Source organism: Linepithema humile, chromosome 4, assembly GCF_040581485.1.
Source record: "Linepithema humile isolate Giens D197 chromosome 4, Lhum_UNIL_v1.0, whole genome shotgun sequence".
Lineage (NCBI taxonomy): Eukaryota > Metazoa > Arthropoda > Insecta > Hymenoptera > Formicidae > Linepithema > Linepithema humile.
The window spans coordinates 12402658-12420512 of NC_090131.1; the positions used below are offsets into that span (position 1 = coordinate 12402658).

Sequence of the window (17855 nt, forward strand, 5' to 3'; positions counted from 1 at the left end):
CCAAAATCATCATATATTATAATTAACAATATATAAAACAATGTGTAGTCGACGAGATTTCTGCGCTTAGTTCATTATAATCAAAAGTTTATAACTGTTCGATATTAGAACGTGTGGTAGAGATAAAACTAGAAAAGTTAATCGAGTTTTGATAAAGCAGAGAGTTTACCTTCGCTGCTCGCGTGCTCTGTTATGTGTAATGCGAAAAGAACGCCGCGCGTACACGCAACAGCATCTCTTCATTGCGAAATTTCGTTGCGGCGAGCGTGGCAAGAACTCCGCCGTTTAAAAATGCAATCAATCATCATACCGCTTTTTTTTCTATCGCGTGCGATAATATTTTCATCTCATTACGTCTTCAATGCGCTGTGATATCGGATTAAACAGGTTCTCGTAGGGAGATCAGAGATCCAAATACCAGTATGTAAATATTGCATCTAAATTAGTTCTGCATTCTTCTTGCATACCTAGATAATTGACATCTTCTACTAACTTATATTTGAATGACTGCAAACACACGTAAATTTGCATTTGAACATTTTGCAAGAGAAATTCTATTAAACATCAATTTAAATGTATTTTAAAGTTTTAGTTTTAAATGTAACGTTAAAAAAATAAAAATTTTAATTTATTTAAAACTTTGCGCATATGCAAAGCAGCTCAATAAGTGACAGAAAGCAATATTTTTTATCTTTTTTTTTTTCTAGCAACAAATATTTATAGTAAATAAAATTTGAAAAAAAATTTTTTTTTAAACTTATTTAACTTTTTGGAAATTTTATATCGAAACTATTATATTTTTTATGCTACTAATTAATTCCCGAAATGAGATGATTATATAACAGCTTTATGAAAATTATCTCTTGGAATATTCATTCACTTTAATCATTCGTTTTCATCGATTCATCTATAATTACCCATTGTGGCTCCTGATTAAATGCTTTTGCATTGCACCTTTAACGTTAATGTTCACCAATGTACTTGTTATGTGTCTACATGCACTCTGTTTTACATCCGCATTTACATAAAACACATTGCAGACACTTTCATCTGCAAGCGTCCGTTCCGTTTCACGATTAGAAGACGCTTCGATGTCTTAAACGGCGCCGCTAACAGTGCGATGCACAATATGAGCTGCCGTCTTTCCCGGCACACGTTCTTTACGTAATATCATGTACCTGCTTTACTCGTAAAAGTTGATGGCGTGCGTCCGTTCTATGCGGGAAACGTGAAACGGTCATTAAGAAATAGCGGGTGGGGAGTTTGACGACTAATATAAATCGCCGTTATCACAAGACCCGTTATTTGCCGCCGATGCGGCAATATGTCGACGTGCTTCTGCTAACGTGCCTTAATAATTTCCTAATTACGACTCGCCGCACTGTCATTTCGGAACGCGTCTTTCGATTTTAAATCGCTGGCGATTGAGTCAATAATCGAGAGATTGTTTTAAAATAAAATATTGAACGCATCACATAATATTCATATCTTCAAAAATGGATTTATATATTTCAATTTATTTTAAGTGGAAAGTAAAAGAGAAGAGAGGTAAAGAAATATTGTTAAAAAAATTGTATATGTTTGTAAATATAGTTGCACAATTAAAACATTAAATTATTAAAATTATCAAATTATTAAATCAAAATTATCAAAATTATCAAATCAACAGTCAAATCTGTCGAACAAAATTCACATATGCGAGAATCAACTAGAACGGCAATGATTAAATGTATTTCTGATAATAAAAAGTTTATCTGATGCAAAAAAGATCTTAATTTTTCTAGATTCCAAATAATATATTAAACGTATTATATTTGATTATCTGCATTAAGAGGATGCTGAATTTACACTTTCTTACCGATCGAGTTTCAATTTTGTAATTAACACGGCATTTTTTATTGCTTCAATAGAATTACAAATCCTCTTATGTGGTTAAAGTACATACTCTAATACATCGGCAAGCACTAGTTTTAAAACGAAAAAAAAAAAAAAAAATTGGAAATTTTATCGACAAGCTGTCGATGCTTATAAATATTTACTTTTTATAAAAATTATACAGTTTGTACATGCAAAACGAGTGTGCTGGCCGAAAAAGAGTATATCAAAGATTAACAGGAAACCTTTCAAATTGAGTTCAGAAATGTAATTTTTAAATGCGTCGCGAATTACAATTATGCAAAGGATGCGAGCAATATAGACGATAATAAGGTTAAAAAAAGCAGCAGATTAGTTCCCGGATTTTGGCATAGAGGCGCTATACAGTTCTTAGTGCTATCTGTCATATACATCAGAATCTTTAAGGTTAGTTATGTGTGTGTTAGTTATGTGTGTGTTAGTCGTGTGTGTGTTATGTGCTAGGAAACCCGGCTGAAGAAAATGGGTTGAAAGCACTCTGAAGGATAAAAAAAGTGTATGTATTATACATAAATTTTGCAACATTTTTGCAAACATTTACATTATTTAGTTACATACATTCATATTCTAATTTCTGTAAAATACTTTTATTTATCTGCTTCATGTGTATATATTATGTATATTATATGCTCCATATTATATATATTCACATCAAAGTATCTATGTAAAAAGTTAATATCATTTTATATATTGTATATATTTTTATAATAAATGTATATGTCATATAACTTATTTATAAAGCATGAAATATAAAGGTATTTTTAGTTTCTTGTATGTATCATTCGTAAAAAAATCTTGATAAAAAAAAACATTAATTTTTTGACTTGCAATAATCTGTTTCAATATATACTTCTTTTAAATACTTACAATTAGCCTTATTTTATGCGTTTACTTTGGTATCTAAAATACGCATCAAAATATAAAATTAATTTCTAATTCAGTAAAAAAAAACATTGTAGTTTTACACCATAGAAGAATGGTAAAATATCATGTATATGCAATAACAAATAAATCACTTTTCCACTGACATTATGCACAACTTTGCAAAAATAAAATTATTCTCTGATTTTTGAATGTGTAGTGCAGTTTAAAACACACAGTCGAAATATGTCTATATTTTTAAAATAATAGTTCTGATTTTTCATAAATCACAATGATTTTATAAAATGTTCAATTTTAACAGTTTTTATTGGACTGTACTTTAGACAATATTATATTTTGCCATTTCTCTGTGTTGTAAGACAAGAATGTTTTTTTTCTACTGTAATAGAAATACATTTTCGATTTTGATACGTATTTTAAATACCAAGTTAATCACGTAAAATAAGGCTAATTGTAAGTATTTAAAAGAAGCATATATTGAAACAGATTATTGCAAGTCGCAAAATTAATGTTGTTTCTTTTATCAAGATTTTTTTACAAATGATAGGCACAAAAAATTAAAAATATCTTTATATTTCATGCTTTAGAAATAAAAAATATGGCATATATCATATCCATTTATTGTAAAAAGAGTATACAAAATAATGTCATTTTAAAAAGATATTTTGATATAAATATAGATAATATAGCATATAATATACATTATATATATAAAGCATATGACGTAATAAAAATATCTTACAATAAAGAATAAGACAAGCCAGAGGCGGTTTTCTCGTGGACTGGCAATATAGAATAAGACAAGCCAGAGACGGTTTTCTCGTGGACTGGCAATATAGAATAAGACAAGCCAGAGGTGGTTTTCTCGTGGACTGGCAATATAGAATATGACAAGCCAGAGGCGGTTTTCTCGTGGACTGGCAATATAGAATATGACAAGCCAGAGGCGGTTTTCCCGTGGACTGGCAATATAGAATATGACAAACCAGAGGCGGTTTTCCCGTGGACTGGCAATATAGAATAAGACAAGCCAGAGGCGGTTTTCTCGTGGATTGGCAATTTAGAATTACAAAAGCCAGAGACGATTTAACGTCAGCTAACAATTTTTAATAAATATAGTCAGAGGTGATCTAACGTCAGCTGACAATTTAGAAAAAAGAGAGCTAAAGACGATTTATTCGTGAACTGGCAGATTTTAAGAAACATTGTCAGAGGCAATCTAACGTCAGCTAACAATTTTTAATAAATATTGTCAGAGGCAATCTAACGTCAGCTGACAGTTTAGAAAAAAGAGAGCTAAAGACGATTTATTCGTGAACTGGCAGATTTTGAGAAGTATTGTCAGAGGCGATCTAACATCAGCTAACAATTTTTAATAAATATTCTCAGAGGCGATCTAACGTCAGCTAACAATTTTTAATAAATATTGTCAGAGGCAATCTAACGTCAGCTGACAGTTTAGAAAAAAGAGAGCTAAAGACGATTTATTCGTGAACTGGCAGATTTTGAGAAGTATTGTCAGAGGCGATCTAACATCAGCTAACAATTTTTAATAAATATTCTCAGAGGCGATCTAACGTCAGCTAACAATTTTTAATAAATATTGTCAGAGGCGATCTAACGTCAGCTGACAGTTTAGAAAAAAAGAGAGCTAAAGACGATTTATTCGTAAACTGGCAGATTTTAAGAAATACGTATTTTTTTTAGTTCGTAATTTGTGTAGTCTGTTTATGTTTTATCGGATAATTTATAAGGTCATTTAACCTTTTTTCTCGCAATTGAAATTCTATTGTATGGCTGTATGATGTACATACGAGACGAAATAATGTGTCTAATAGATATAAATTAGATAAAAAATATGATAAAATATTTGATTTGAAAAATTTATGTATAATATTATATATCTAATTGGAAAAATATGTTATATGTTTTCTCTATTTTTATTTTTACGTAATTAATACAAAATAAATAAATAAGTTAATTAATTATTTAATACATACATATACATATTGAATATAGTTATCTTTATTTTATATTTTATGTAACTAAAATAAAAATTATATATACTCTCATTATTTCAGTCATTATCACATAAAATACAAAATAAAGATAACTATTTATTCAATATATGTGTATATATATATATATATATATATATATATATATATATATATATATATATATATTAATTAATTGATTGATTAGTTATTTTGTATTTATTACATAAAGATAAAAATAAGAAAAGTATTTATGACATTGTTCTTCAGTGATATATATAGTATTATATGTATATTTTTCATTTATTATTTTGTCATATTTAGTTCATATTTATTTGACACCTTGTATACGCCTATGTCTTCTCGGACATTATATTGTAGCCTTGCGACGAAATTTCAGTCGAGAAAACAAGCACAAGCATTGTTTGTTTACAAACTATCCGCTCACACGTACACAGACCACACGTCAGTGTAGTGAGTTACCACTACAAACAAATGCATACACACGGACCTACGCGGCGTAGACTATGCCGATAATGTCATTTCATTTTTAGTACCATCGAAATGATGGCGCTTTCGCGTCGGAGTTCGGCTGCCACTCCAGCATCTTCTTAAGAAACTCGAAGTGATATGAAAGTTAAAGTGGCACCATTTAGAATTTATCAGTACAGTCTATCAAATTGTCAAAATTAATTATCAAGAGACACGGTAGTGTCTCGCGCCAAGTTCACGCGCAGCGCGCAACGCAAGCGCAAGACCGACCGTGTCTCTTTACGCGAGACGGAAAGTTCAGATGAGCCGAGATTATCGGATCTCAATAACGGCTGGGCCGATTGAGTTGGCAATAGGCTCAATCGAAAGCGCATACCTAAAATATATAAAGAAAGTATGCTTGTTTTTACTCTGTGTGCTTTATAAATTAAGATATATGCATCCAAAGTTGAGAAATTAAAAAATCATTATTTTTCTCGGATGTCACGCTAGAATGTCACGCATGTCTTATTGGTCAGCGTCGTTAGCACGCAACCAATCAGAACGCACTCAACTAATGCATTCAGATTTCTTTTTCTAAAGGACGTCTTTCCTTTTCTAATTTCTAATATGGTGGCGCACAGACCTGTCAGCTTGCAGCTTTGATGATATTAATTAACATTGATATAATATCGGTCGTAAAATGTATATATATATATATATATATATATATATATATATATATATATATATATATATAACGTGTTGTGGAGACGAATAAAGATAGTGTATATCAAAATAATAGTATTCTTTATGAAAAAAATTTTTTTCGATCTTAAAGTGCAGAAGTGTAGCAAGACATGATGACAACACTCTCAATATTCTGTAATTAGTGGACAGACAAAACAGAAAGTGTACTTTGTGCACATGGTATATATTACAAAAAATTAAAATCTATCAAAAAATTACCTTTTTTAAAAAAAGGTAAAAAAAGGCGCCAAATACACGCTCTTATCACAACGAAAACAAAACCGTATTGTTTTATCTTTCAAAAAAACTGTCGTATATATTAAACCTTTAAAAAAAACCTGTCATATATATTATCAAGAGATATATTAAAACCTTTCAAAAAAAACTTGTATATATTAAAATTTTCAAAAAAGCTATTATATATACTTTCTACAAAAAAATATGATATCAGGAAATGGCACCAAGTGAGACTAAAGAACTATGAAAAAAGTTATACACTATTTTTATAAAACTCTTCTATAAAATTCTATAAAATTAAAAAATTTTTTTAAATATTTAAATAATAAAAATATTTAATTAAAAAATAAAAAAATATAAAAAATTTAATCAAAATAAAAAGATATTTATTAAAAAACGCAAAAAAACTTAACGCTGCTACAGTAAACTACATGTTAATTTCATTGCTTTATAATACTTTGTGGTGTAGCAGCGCCAAGTTTTTTTGCGTTTTTTAATAAATATCTTTTTATTTTGATTAAATTTTTTATATTTTTTTATTTTTTAATTAAATATTTTTATTATTTAAATATTTTAAAAAAATTTTTAATTTTATAGAATTTTATAGAAGAGTTTTATAAAAATAGTGTATAACTTTTTTCATAGTTCTTTAGTCTCACTTGGTGCCATTTCCTGATATCATATTTTTTTGTAGAAAGTATATATAATAGCTTTTTTGAAAATTTTAATATACAGGGTGATTCAAAATAACCTGATGTCCTTGCAATGCCATATTCTTGAACGAATTCTGAGACGATTTTTCCTTTTACAAAATTTTGTCCGAAGCTTAGTTTTCGAGTTATAATTGAAAATAGATAGCAACTTACGAGTTCGGTACAACGGGCAGGCAGGGACGCGCAACGTATAATGAGACTGTCAAGTGTTTACTATCGTCTCATGACACATTACACCGTCCCTGTCTGTCCGTTGTATCGGACTCGTAAGTAGCAAACTATTTTCAATTATAACTCGAAAACTAAGCTTCGGACAAAATTTTGTAAAAGGAAAAATCGTCTCAGAATTCGCTCAAGAATATGGCATTGCAAGAACATCAGGTTATTTTGAATCACCCTGTATACAAGTTTTTTTTGAAAGGTTTTAATATATCTCTTGATAATATATATGACAGGTTTTTTCGAAAGGTTTAATATATATGACAATTTTTTTGAAAGATTTATTTTACGTAACAAAAATATTAATAAAGTAATAAACGTAATAAAATGACTGTTCTTTTATAACACATTTATATACCAACAATTATATCTAATATAATTCTCATAATTTTATTGAAAATGTTACAAAATTGCTGTTATGGTTTTGTACAATATAAGTGTCGACTAATTGAAAATATTCTAATGCTATTATTGTCATTCAACAACTAATTTTTAATATAAATGATATTGCCTCATTATTTTTATTAAAAATACACTTTCTAGCTAATCGTCGATGTATGGAATTCAGTTTGACAACTTCCTATTTATCTTTCTGAGTCATTGTCTGCTATCACTCGTTTCAGCGGCGTCATTCTCATCAACGCGGTCTTTATTAATGCAACCATTCACTTTGTCATAAGAGTATCCAGCGTATCTTGCATAGAGTGCAGATTGCCATCATTTTGTAACACTATTGCGATCAAACAAGTTGCGACTGACAGTGAAAGCTATCAAAATAAAATTAAAAATATAAAAATTAAAATTCAGCGTCCTGAATATCACGACGACGCTGGAATGGTTATTTCCTTTGCATGAATTATGTTAATTTTCTATCGAATTAATATGAAATGTTAGTGAACAAAATACACGCTTAATATACAATTTTCTACATAATACCAAAAGTCATCAAGAGCTATTCCGCACAAATTTTCCATCGATGAAATCGCACTAAGAATATCGTATTCTACTAAAAAATCTTTTTGTTTTTACATAGTAATTTATAAAATGTAATATTATAATTAAGTAATTTAATGAAAGTATTTTAATTTGGTACTGAATAATTCTGAAGAATTTATTGTAGGACTCCTCTTCTTTATCCGGTCAAAAGTTATTAACTATTTTAAAGACTAATTTTTTTTTGTCGAAGAATTGGAACACATTTGAACACATTTGTCATTTAAGTAACATAATTAAAAAAAAAAAAAAAAAAAAAAACAGATTTTGGCTCAAGATTATCATAAATAATATCATTAACTTAACGCTTTTAGTGTTAAATATTGTAACAGTATACATATTATTCAAATATTCTATAAATTTAACTGTTATATATAAAAATGCTATATTTTAATTTTAATATTTTGCTAAAATTAAAAAAATACAATATGCTCCGAGATCGTCATAAATAACAACATCAAATTAACTCTTTTAATGCCAAAAATATAACAGTATATTTTATTCAAATATTCTGTATATTTGACTTTGTGATATACATAAAAATGTATTTTTATATATTTGCAGAACTTTTAATTTTTGTCAAATTATAATTTTTTAATGTTATTTATCAATATTACACTTTATCGCATTTAATTGAATAGAATCATGAGATGAAAGCACTTCTACATATAAAAAGTTCACGAGTTTAGAATGACATTCGCAATACGCTTGTCGTGACAGGGTTAAACACTGAATGATAATTTGCGATAGGATTAACGTCTCTTTAAAAAAATCGTGGACATTCGAGAATTGCAAAGTTATTTCCGCGCGAAACTCACCCAAAGGTAATGTGATCAGCGAGCTCCGCGCAGTATGGAGAGAAGTAGATCCTCGCGATATCAGAACGGAAAAGTAACTGCCCGCTCGTCGAGCCGCGGTGTTGGTAAACTCACAGGAGGTGTGCATGCACCTCTCCTACCTGGGTCTGATACACCTTTTGCTTCGCGAGGCTCTCCTCTCCTGCCGCGTTCTCGTAGCCGAACGTTGTAAGAGCGCAACTCTTATGTGTGTGCATCGAGACGTCGCCGACCGATTACGCCTACCATCCTGATCGCCTATATGTACATGGAAAGTGCAGGACAATACGCGTAAACAGGGCCACTTTAATAGCGCAGAAATATGGTACGCATTAACTTGTTTAAAAATTCGTATTATAATAATTTGCGATTTTGCTTTCAAGAATTTTTTTTGATGATTGTTGAGAGACATTTATTTTTTGAACATTATCTTGAAACATATTTGTAGCGTTGTTTTAAATAATTTATTAAATAATCTATTAGCTCTTTTGTGTCAAATATTTTAGTCATTGTATAACAATTCATAATCGCTTTGTTTCCTGCACATTAAAATACTCTCAGCGTGATAAAAGAATAATTGTTAGAAGTGCAGAAAGCGCGCTATTAATTTAACGTTCTCTTGTTCTCACGCTGAAGCAAGTTTTTCTTTTGTCCTATATTATGTTATGCGACATGCGGTCATATTAATAACCGTAATAGTTAGGCAGGTATCTAGAAAGTGAAAGGTGAGAGTGAGCGACGGGTCTCTCGGTCCAAAATTGCCTGGGATCAGAGAGGCCAATAGATAAATTTGTTCGATCTGGAGCAGCGAATGGCACCTGGTGATCGGATGATTATCGCCTTTCTTGTCCTTGAAGAAAAATGCCATGGATTTCGGAATCTGTAAGAGCAATTTTTAACGATATCTCACGGATGTTATAGGGCCACATCTTTCCGTTCTTGAACACCGCATTATATTTATGAGTGTTTTTAACGCGTGAAAGCTTCAATAGATAGCGTGCGGATAAATACAATAATTATTGGATAATTGTAAATTACCACTTATCTTTAATTTTTATTGATAGTTTGAAACGTCCGCTTGATGCGACGCCTTATTTTTCACGGCTGCAAACGATGTCTGTTTTTATGCTTATTAAAGTATAAAATTAATTGCACTATTATCCGTGATTTAATATCTTTCTCTAGTATCTTGTTTTTTTGCTTTGTAAGAGTGCAGAAACCTGAGGTAGAAATTGACTCACTTGGCCTTCAGGCTAGATGCCGAAGTTGCGCTGATGCAACAAGCTTTTATGCAAGTATAACACAATGCAACGTAACAACTCGCGATTCATGGCGTTTTGCAGATAATATAAACAAAATTATTCTACTAACAAAGTGTCTTTATTATTCATTATGTGGAGAGAAAAACGATTAAATGTGCAATATAAAATATATGGAGTCAAAGCAATGCAAAACAAAGCAATTAGAAAGATATGCATAATATTCAGACTTTTTGTACATATGTACATCATACAAACATTTTCAGTAATTGAAAAAAATATTAAATAAAGCACACATTTCGAATTAAATAAAGCACACATTTCAAACAGCAATTGACAAAATTTCAAATTATATATTTATATATGAACTCCTTATTTCCCAAGTGCTGTAAGTTGAAAATCTCAAATTTTGGACTTACAGAAGAATGTGTTCGGAAGGATTGTCTAGTAAACAAGTATAAGTCCAATGAACTTACAAGTCCAATTTCATAAATAAGCCACTGGGAGTAACACAAAATTGGAGGAGTTATTTCCATTTATCTTGAATTTTCTATAAGCCCAAAAGCAAAACATTTCTCAACAATTTAAAAATTGGATTTATACCACTTGGAAAATAAGGAGTTCATATTTGGGTTCATATTATATCCCATTCTCTATTTGGAACACTTTTCTATTTTTATTTTTCAGTTTTTAAATAATATCCGCATTCATGTAATTCTCAAATACGTCCAAATTTCTCATATAAATGATAATCTCATATTAATTGTAACTATCATTTATATTATTATTATCTAAATTATTACTTGATTGTCAAAAATTCACTCATATATTGCAACAGCAAATTTAACTGAAATTTCTGTAAATATTGTTCTAAATGTAAAATATATTTAAAAAATACGAGATTTTTGTTTTCTAAACAAATTTTCTTTAAATTTATCTGAAAAATAGATTGCATACGATTCAGCTAAATGATCTAAGATATCACATTTCACTTTTTTTTAATAATTCTAAATAAATAATCATAATAAAATATGATTTAGGAAATGCTCGATTGACATTAGCAAACACTGATTATACTTTCTATATATATTTAACGTAACGTATGCAATTACTTAAACTATCGCGCTGAAAGACATTTAACGACCGGCAATAAATATGAGTATCTAGTAATAAATCTGACGGTGTCGTAAAGATAATAAACGCAAAATGTCTATATTTGTGAGTAAATACTACATTAGTGAGTAAATAAGCTACAAACTTGACGTTTTCATTATTATATTAAAGTTATGAGAAAAATAGCTTCTAATAAATAACTTCTAATGAATGTTCAAAAACTCAACAGAAATTAAGATCTTTTAATACATTGACATTGTACAAAAGATACCTGTCGAAATTTGCATATATTACTAATACTACATATAAATTAAAGAAACACATAAGCAGTCATCAACCGGTTTTTCTGTTACGCATACATCCGTAATCTCAACGAAACGTTTCTCTTCACTTTTACTTTCTCCAGTATTTTGCGCGTTACACAGCGCGTAATCGTCAAATCTGACAAAGATGAGATCGACTGCTGTAGTAAACACGCATACACCGCGCATTTCAATGGAGAAGATAATAACGCAAGCAAACGCGCTGACCGTGAACAGTTTATTGAATTCCGATACGAAACGACATCGATCAACACTCGCACATTACGCCTCACCGCGATCTTCCCTGCTCAGATTCGCCCATATTCATTATCGATCACCGTAACGCAACTTTATTGATGATTCGAAGCGCGTTCAAGCGTTCTCATAAAATTAAAAGGCACTTTCAACACGAAGGCGACTATCGAAATGATCCGTGTAATTGACATGATGACAGCGGTAATGTATGTCAGCCAATGATTGACATGCATTCCGCTCATGAATGTAACTCTCTGAAATGCAGATTTTTTAGGGAACTTAATTTTTCTTTTAGAATATATTGATAAAACTTTAATTTCCGATGTTAACTTTAAGGCCGTTACATAAGTGTAATCAACTTTATGTAACTCAAAGGGAGCGTTACTCCAAGTTCTTTTAACACAATTAAATGCGAAATGATTAGAAAATTATTTTATACTTTGTTGTATAATAATTTATTATTTTATTTTTATTTAAATAATAATATTGTTTTGTTAATATTAATTTATTTGAATTTAATATAATAATATTAAATGTAATATCGAATTGGTTTAATAAAATATTATTCAAATAATTATTATTATTATATTTAAATTTGATAATAAAAACACATTCGTTCTATGATATTGCAATTAACAATTAGAGTGTGATAATTTTAAAGTCGCCACACGCATCAGAGAAAGATCCAAGTATTCCGAATTCGTTACGGAATCCACAGCTGAAAGGACTCGATAAATCCGGAACAACCAAATGCGATCAAACATCAGTGATTCGATAGCTTCGAAGATGGCAAGCATGGCATACGTCTCGCACTGCGACCGCAATTTTTTCTTGCCTCTCAATGCTCTCTCTACTCCGCTATAGAAAGTCAACACCGGATGTGGTGCGTGAGGGATACATTATATATTGAGCGTAAGAGAAACGTATAATGAATTACGAAACACACCGCAGCGATGCGAACCTAAACGTCCGGTGGCCAAAGATATCTCGCAGCTAAGCCATCGAATCCGGTCGAGGCCGCGAACGAGTCGCAAAATTTCCTTTCTAGATCGCATAATGGAACTGCGCGTTGCGTGTCAGTGAAATTGATTGTCAAAACCAGACCTGGAAACGGCCCGTATAAAAGTTGTCCGTCGCCTTTCTCTTCGCGAGCGCTCGTTACGCGTCTGTTTTTGACATAATGATCGTGATAGAAAGAAGGACGATATTTTTCTTACGACACATAAGGAATAATCTCTCCAGGTGATAACGCGCTATAATGACGCTATGCTGACAGTGGCTTTCGTCATTTAATACTTATTACTGTTCATGAGGTATCCTATAATGACATAATCAATTACAAATTGTTAACATGTTGATATTTCGTATTTATTTAAAAGTTGAGGAATTTATTGCTTTGAAAACGATACAAAATTTTAATTGCTAAACATTTAAAAAATTAAAATATTTAAATATTTGAGAAATGGAACAAAATTGAAATTATGGGAACATTTACACTTTGTCAAAAAATGTTATGTATATATATTGTATTAATATTATTATTATATAATAAGAATGACACAAAAAATAACATAGTCTTTATAACGACGAGTTTGAAACGTTAAATGCGATTTTCAATTTCGATATTTTTGTGTCCTATTGTTGCACTTTATTTTCAGTATAGGAAAATTCTCTCAAGTTAATAGAAATTTGAAATATTTATGTACTTATAATTGATAATTATGAATCATATGTATGTATGTAACAAATGTACATATCGTGTAACCGGTACCGTATGTATCATCTGGTTTCAAAACCGGATTCGGAGAATGTGCGCCATGTGATCGCCAAAAACCCCTTTCCCTCTTTTTCTCTTGATACTGCTGATCGCGTTACATAACCTATGTGTCATGTATACAGGGCCTTTCCTAACTTTGCCTTAATATTAATGAACAATTTCTTACTTTATTTTTGAACAATCGAGTAATAAGCAATTTAAAATTGAGCGCTTTTCGCGTATTAAATTTCCAGCAGAGTTAAAGATCAAACCTGTGAATTGTTTTATCACAAAATATAATACAAAATATAAAAGAGAAAATGATGTGCGTAATAAATACCTTTCTATGATGTTATATTATACAGGGTGTCTGGCAATAATCGCCCCACCGGTCATATACAGGTAGAGGAGGTCAAATCGAGTAGAAAAGTCCTTTACCATTTTTTGATTTTTGTAATAAGTACTAAGTAATTAACGAAAAAAGATTGGTAAATCCGTGCAAGTAAAGCGCGCGCAGCGAGAAGGACATCCCACTGCTATGCGATCACTAGGCGCGCGATGAAGCGTTGGGAGGAGCGCTCTACAAATGACAATGGCAACATACGAGCGGCGCGTAACGCTAGATCCTTGTGTCCTAGTGATCGCGTAGCAGTGGGACGTCCTTCTCACCGCGCGCGCTTTACTCACGCGGATTCGCCGATCTTTTTTCGTTAATTACTCAGTACTTATTATGAAAATTAAAAAATGGTAAAGGACTTTTCTACTCGATTTGACCTCCTCTACCTGTATATGACCGGTGGGGCGATTATTGCCAGACACCCTGTATATATAGATTTATTTATTAATTTATTTATTTAATTTATTTTTTCGTAAACGGAATATTTGCGCATTGTAGTTATAGTTTATCTCTGTGATAAAATACAATTATAACGGTGCACTGGAAAATCCGAATTTGTCAATGGTTTTCAGAAAATTCGTTTAGGATTCAGAGTGTATTTACGGGTAGCAGGCGGTAATTTAAGATATTATGAGTCATAGGCGTCATTATGTTCATTTGCGTCATTCGAGATGCTAATAAGGAGAAAACTGAAATTAGAGCGAACGCTCGACCAGCGGTGTTTTCCATGAAATCGAATGATCGAGTTGCGTTCGACCGTGCTGACCCTGTTCCGGGCACTGATGGACTTAGATCGCCGGATCGAATTGATCGCAACTTGAACTGCGACTGGCCAATTTAGCTCAGTTCGAGCTACTTCGTGCTTTTACCAAACTTTTCTAACTTATCTTATTCCATTTTGTTAGTATCGACAGACACTTGTTTATTACGGTGTTGCCGATTCTCCATTTGTCATTTTATCTAACATTTTCTATTATTTATTTATCGTAAGCAGGATATCAAAATATATTTTAAAGTTCCGAAACTCGCGGACGTCGATTTTGTGACAGGTTTTCTAATTAATTCAGAGTCGATTTTTTCTTGGTGAAAATATATTCTGTTAAAGACAGAAAATTAACAAATATATATCAGTTCACGTAAATTATTAACGTATTTTTCACATCTCTGTGAAAATTTTTGCAAATGTGTACATTATATGATATATGGATATTTATCAAATGGTGTAATATTGCGTGTAAACAGAATGTAGGATAGATGTGCGCGCGCTAATCGTATTTACATTTTACATACTCACATATGCATTTTCCTGACACACTTTCTACATGAGATACCGCGCGATGAAACTCGTGTGTGAAGACTGTTTGATAAATCAATTCGTCGTAATTGCTGTTACTGTTGGCGCACTTGTATCTGTTTCAAACTATTGCGGCATAATATATGACGTTAGCTCATCTTGTAGAAGTTGCGTGTTATTTCCCGCCGGATGCGTGCAGACATTAATGTACAATAATCATGCAATTATTTAGTACACTTTCTTTAACTCTCCAATATACACTAATTAATTGCAAATATTTTAATGCTAAAGCAGTAAGAAAATATTCTTTATTATTAGAAGTTTTATAGATTTTTATTGGAATTAAATTTCTGTAAAAAGAAACTTTGCTGATTTTAACAAAAAGTCTAATTGTCTTACAATATAAAACGTTCCAATATAATTACAATATTTTTTTATTTGCGAATTTGATGTGTTTGAAGTCAACTTTTTGAAAATGCTAATGTGATAATAAAATTTTCGAAATAATTTAAAATTTTAAATACAAGTTTTACCGAATTAAGAACGAAATACAAACGATATATACATATGTATTATCTGAAAAACTAGAGCATCCAACATATTAATTATCTTATTATGACGATTGTTTTATTTATTTATAGAGTATAAATTGAAGCATACTTGAACTTTGCACAACTTGCGACAGAGCAGCAACAATTGCTCAACATGGATAGTTTAGACTGGTTTGCGATCATATCATTCATATACCTGCAATAATTTTCTGACACGGATAGTCTGGATTGGTTTTTATCTTTGCCAATCCGTAAAGTATATTACATTAATGTCTGATGACTTGTTTTGTGACGAAACTGATGTTGGTCTCATTGAACCACATTCAGAAATTTATCGATCAAACTCTTTTCCACTCTGTAGATAATAAAATGTTTCAATTTCAAGCAGACTTTATTTTAAAAATTATTCATTAAGGCGACAATTTCTATTTGCATAATTTTTATATTGTAAAATTTATTAAAATTTGAACTGAACTTAATGCGGTAGAAAAATTTTAGATTGGCTGAAAAAACTCAATTTAATGTATTAAGATTTAAAAATATCAAAAAGTAGTGATTAAATTCAATTTATTTGTCGAAAAATTCGCAAATGAAAAAAGTGTACAATGTGTACGAGCATTGACGTACAATAATCATGCAAGTATTTTAGTGTTAAAGCAGTAACAAATAATTCTTTGTAATTTTTATATCTTGTCCACTAGAATTAAATTTGTTTAAAAAGAAATTTTGCTGATTTTAACAAAACAGTCAAATTTTATTACAATACAAACAATGTTAATGTTGCAGTACTTTTAATTTGTAAATTTAATGTTTTAAATGTAATGAGTTTGTAATCAACTTTCTGAAAATAATGAAGCAGTAGTATAATTTTCGAGATAATATAAAATTTTGAATAAAAATTTTAAATAAGAGAAAACTTTTTGCATTGGCAGTTTACATTTTTCATAATTTTTTATTAAATAATATAGTAATTAGTGTCAGAATTACAATATTTTTAATACTAAGTTATTTTATTTAGTTTATTTACGGCTATGTATCGTTTGCAAGATTTTTATAACTGCCTGTTGCAGACCCGGATTTAAAGAAGTGGGGGTCCCGGGGCGGCTGAATCAGTGGGGACCCTTAATTCGTAAAAGATCAAAATCATTGAAAACTCATTTAAAAATTCGTAAATTTAAAAATGTTGAAAATACATATTTTAATATTATTACAACAAATATTGTATTTAAGATATATTTAATGATGCAAATCACAATATTTGCGAAACTCTAGCATCCAAAATGCACATCGCGGTCATCACCCGGAAACCAATGGCATATATTTAAGAAATATTTGATACATTTCCAAAACATATCAAATATAAATATATAGATTTTTTAATCAAATTTTTTTTTTAATCAAGTTTTGTTTGTGGGGGCCCCCAATTTGTGGGGACCCCTGGGCGGTCGCCCTGTCCGCCCACCTTCAAATCCGGCACTGGCCTGTTGACATTAGCGTAATATCAACTGGCAACTTCAGAACAGAAACACGTAAACTTACTCTCGTATATATAAGCGAAGAATATTATGTATATGTATAATTTAACAAACGCAGTGTGTATAGCGGCATAATTATGTGTGCAGCGTGAAATTGAAGTTGAGGAAAAGGAATATCCTTGCACTTGATATTCATGCATTGTGAACACATATATAGTCGCATTTACCGACCGTTCAACGGTCGCTGACATACGTACTATGCGCACCTTTGTGGTTTTTGATTGGGCTTCTAATTATGTACCTTTTCCTCACTGCCGATTTGCTTAACGAGTGCCGGCACGCATCGCTGCCAGGCCTGTTGTGGTTAGGATTAGCACTGCCTATTTCCTGCTCACTAATAAATTACAACGTTGTTAACAACGGAAGTTACGGTTCCAATTA

At 30.9% G+C, this 17855-nt stretch overlaps 2 protein-coding genes across 2 annotated transcripts in view; one reads left to right on the forward strand and one right to left on the reverse strand.

Annotated features, from left to right (window-relative positions):
* b6 overlaps window positions 1–9079 on the reverse strand; it is a 37883-nt gene extending 28804 nt beyond the window's left edge. Inside the window, exon 1 of the mRNA XM_067354106.1 lies at window positions 8995–9079. The gene's annotated coding sequence lies outside the window, so the exon portion shown is untranslated. The remainder of the gene's footprint in view (window positions 1–8994) is intronic.
* The window catches only part of LOC105668643 (uncharacterized), a 472083-nt gene that overhangs the window by 366873 nt on the left and 87355 nt on the right, over window positions 1–17855 (forward strand).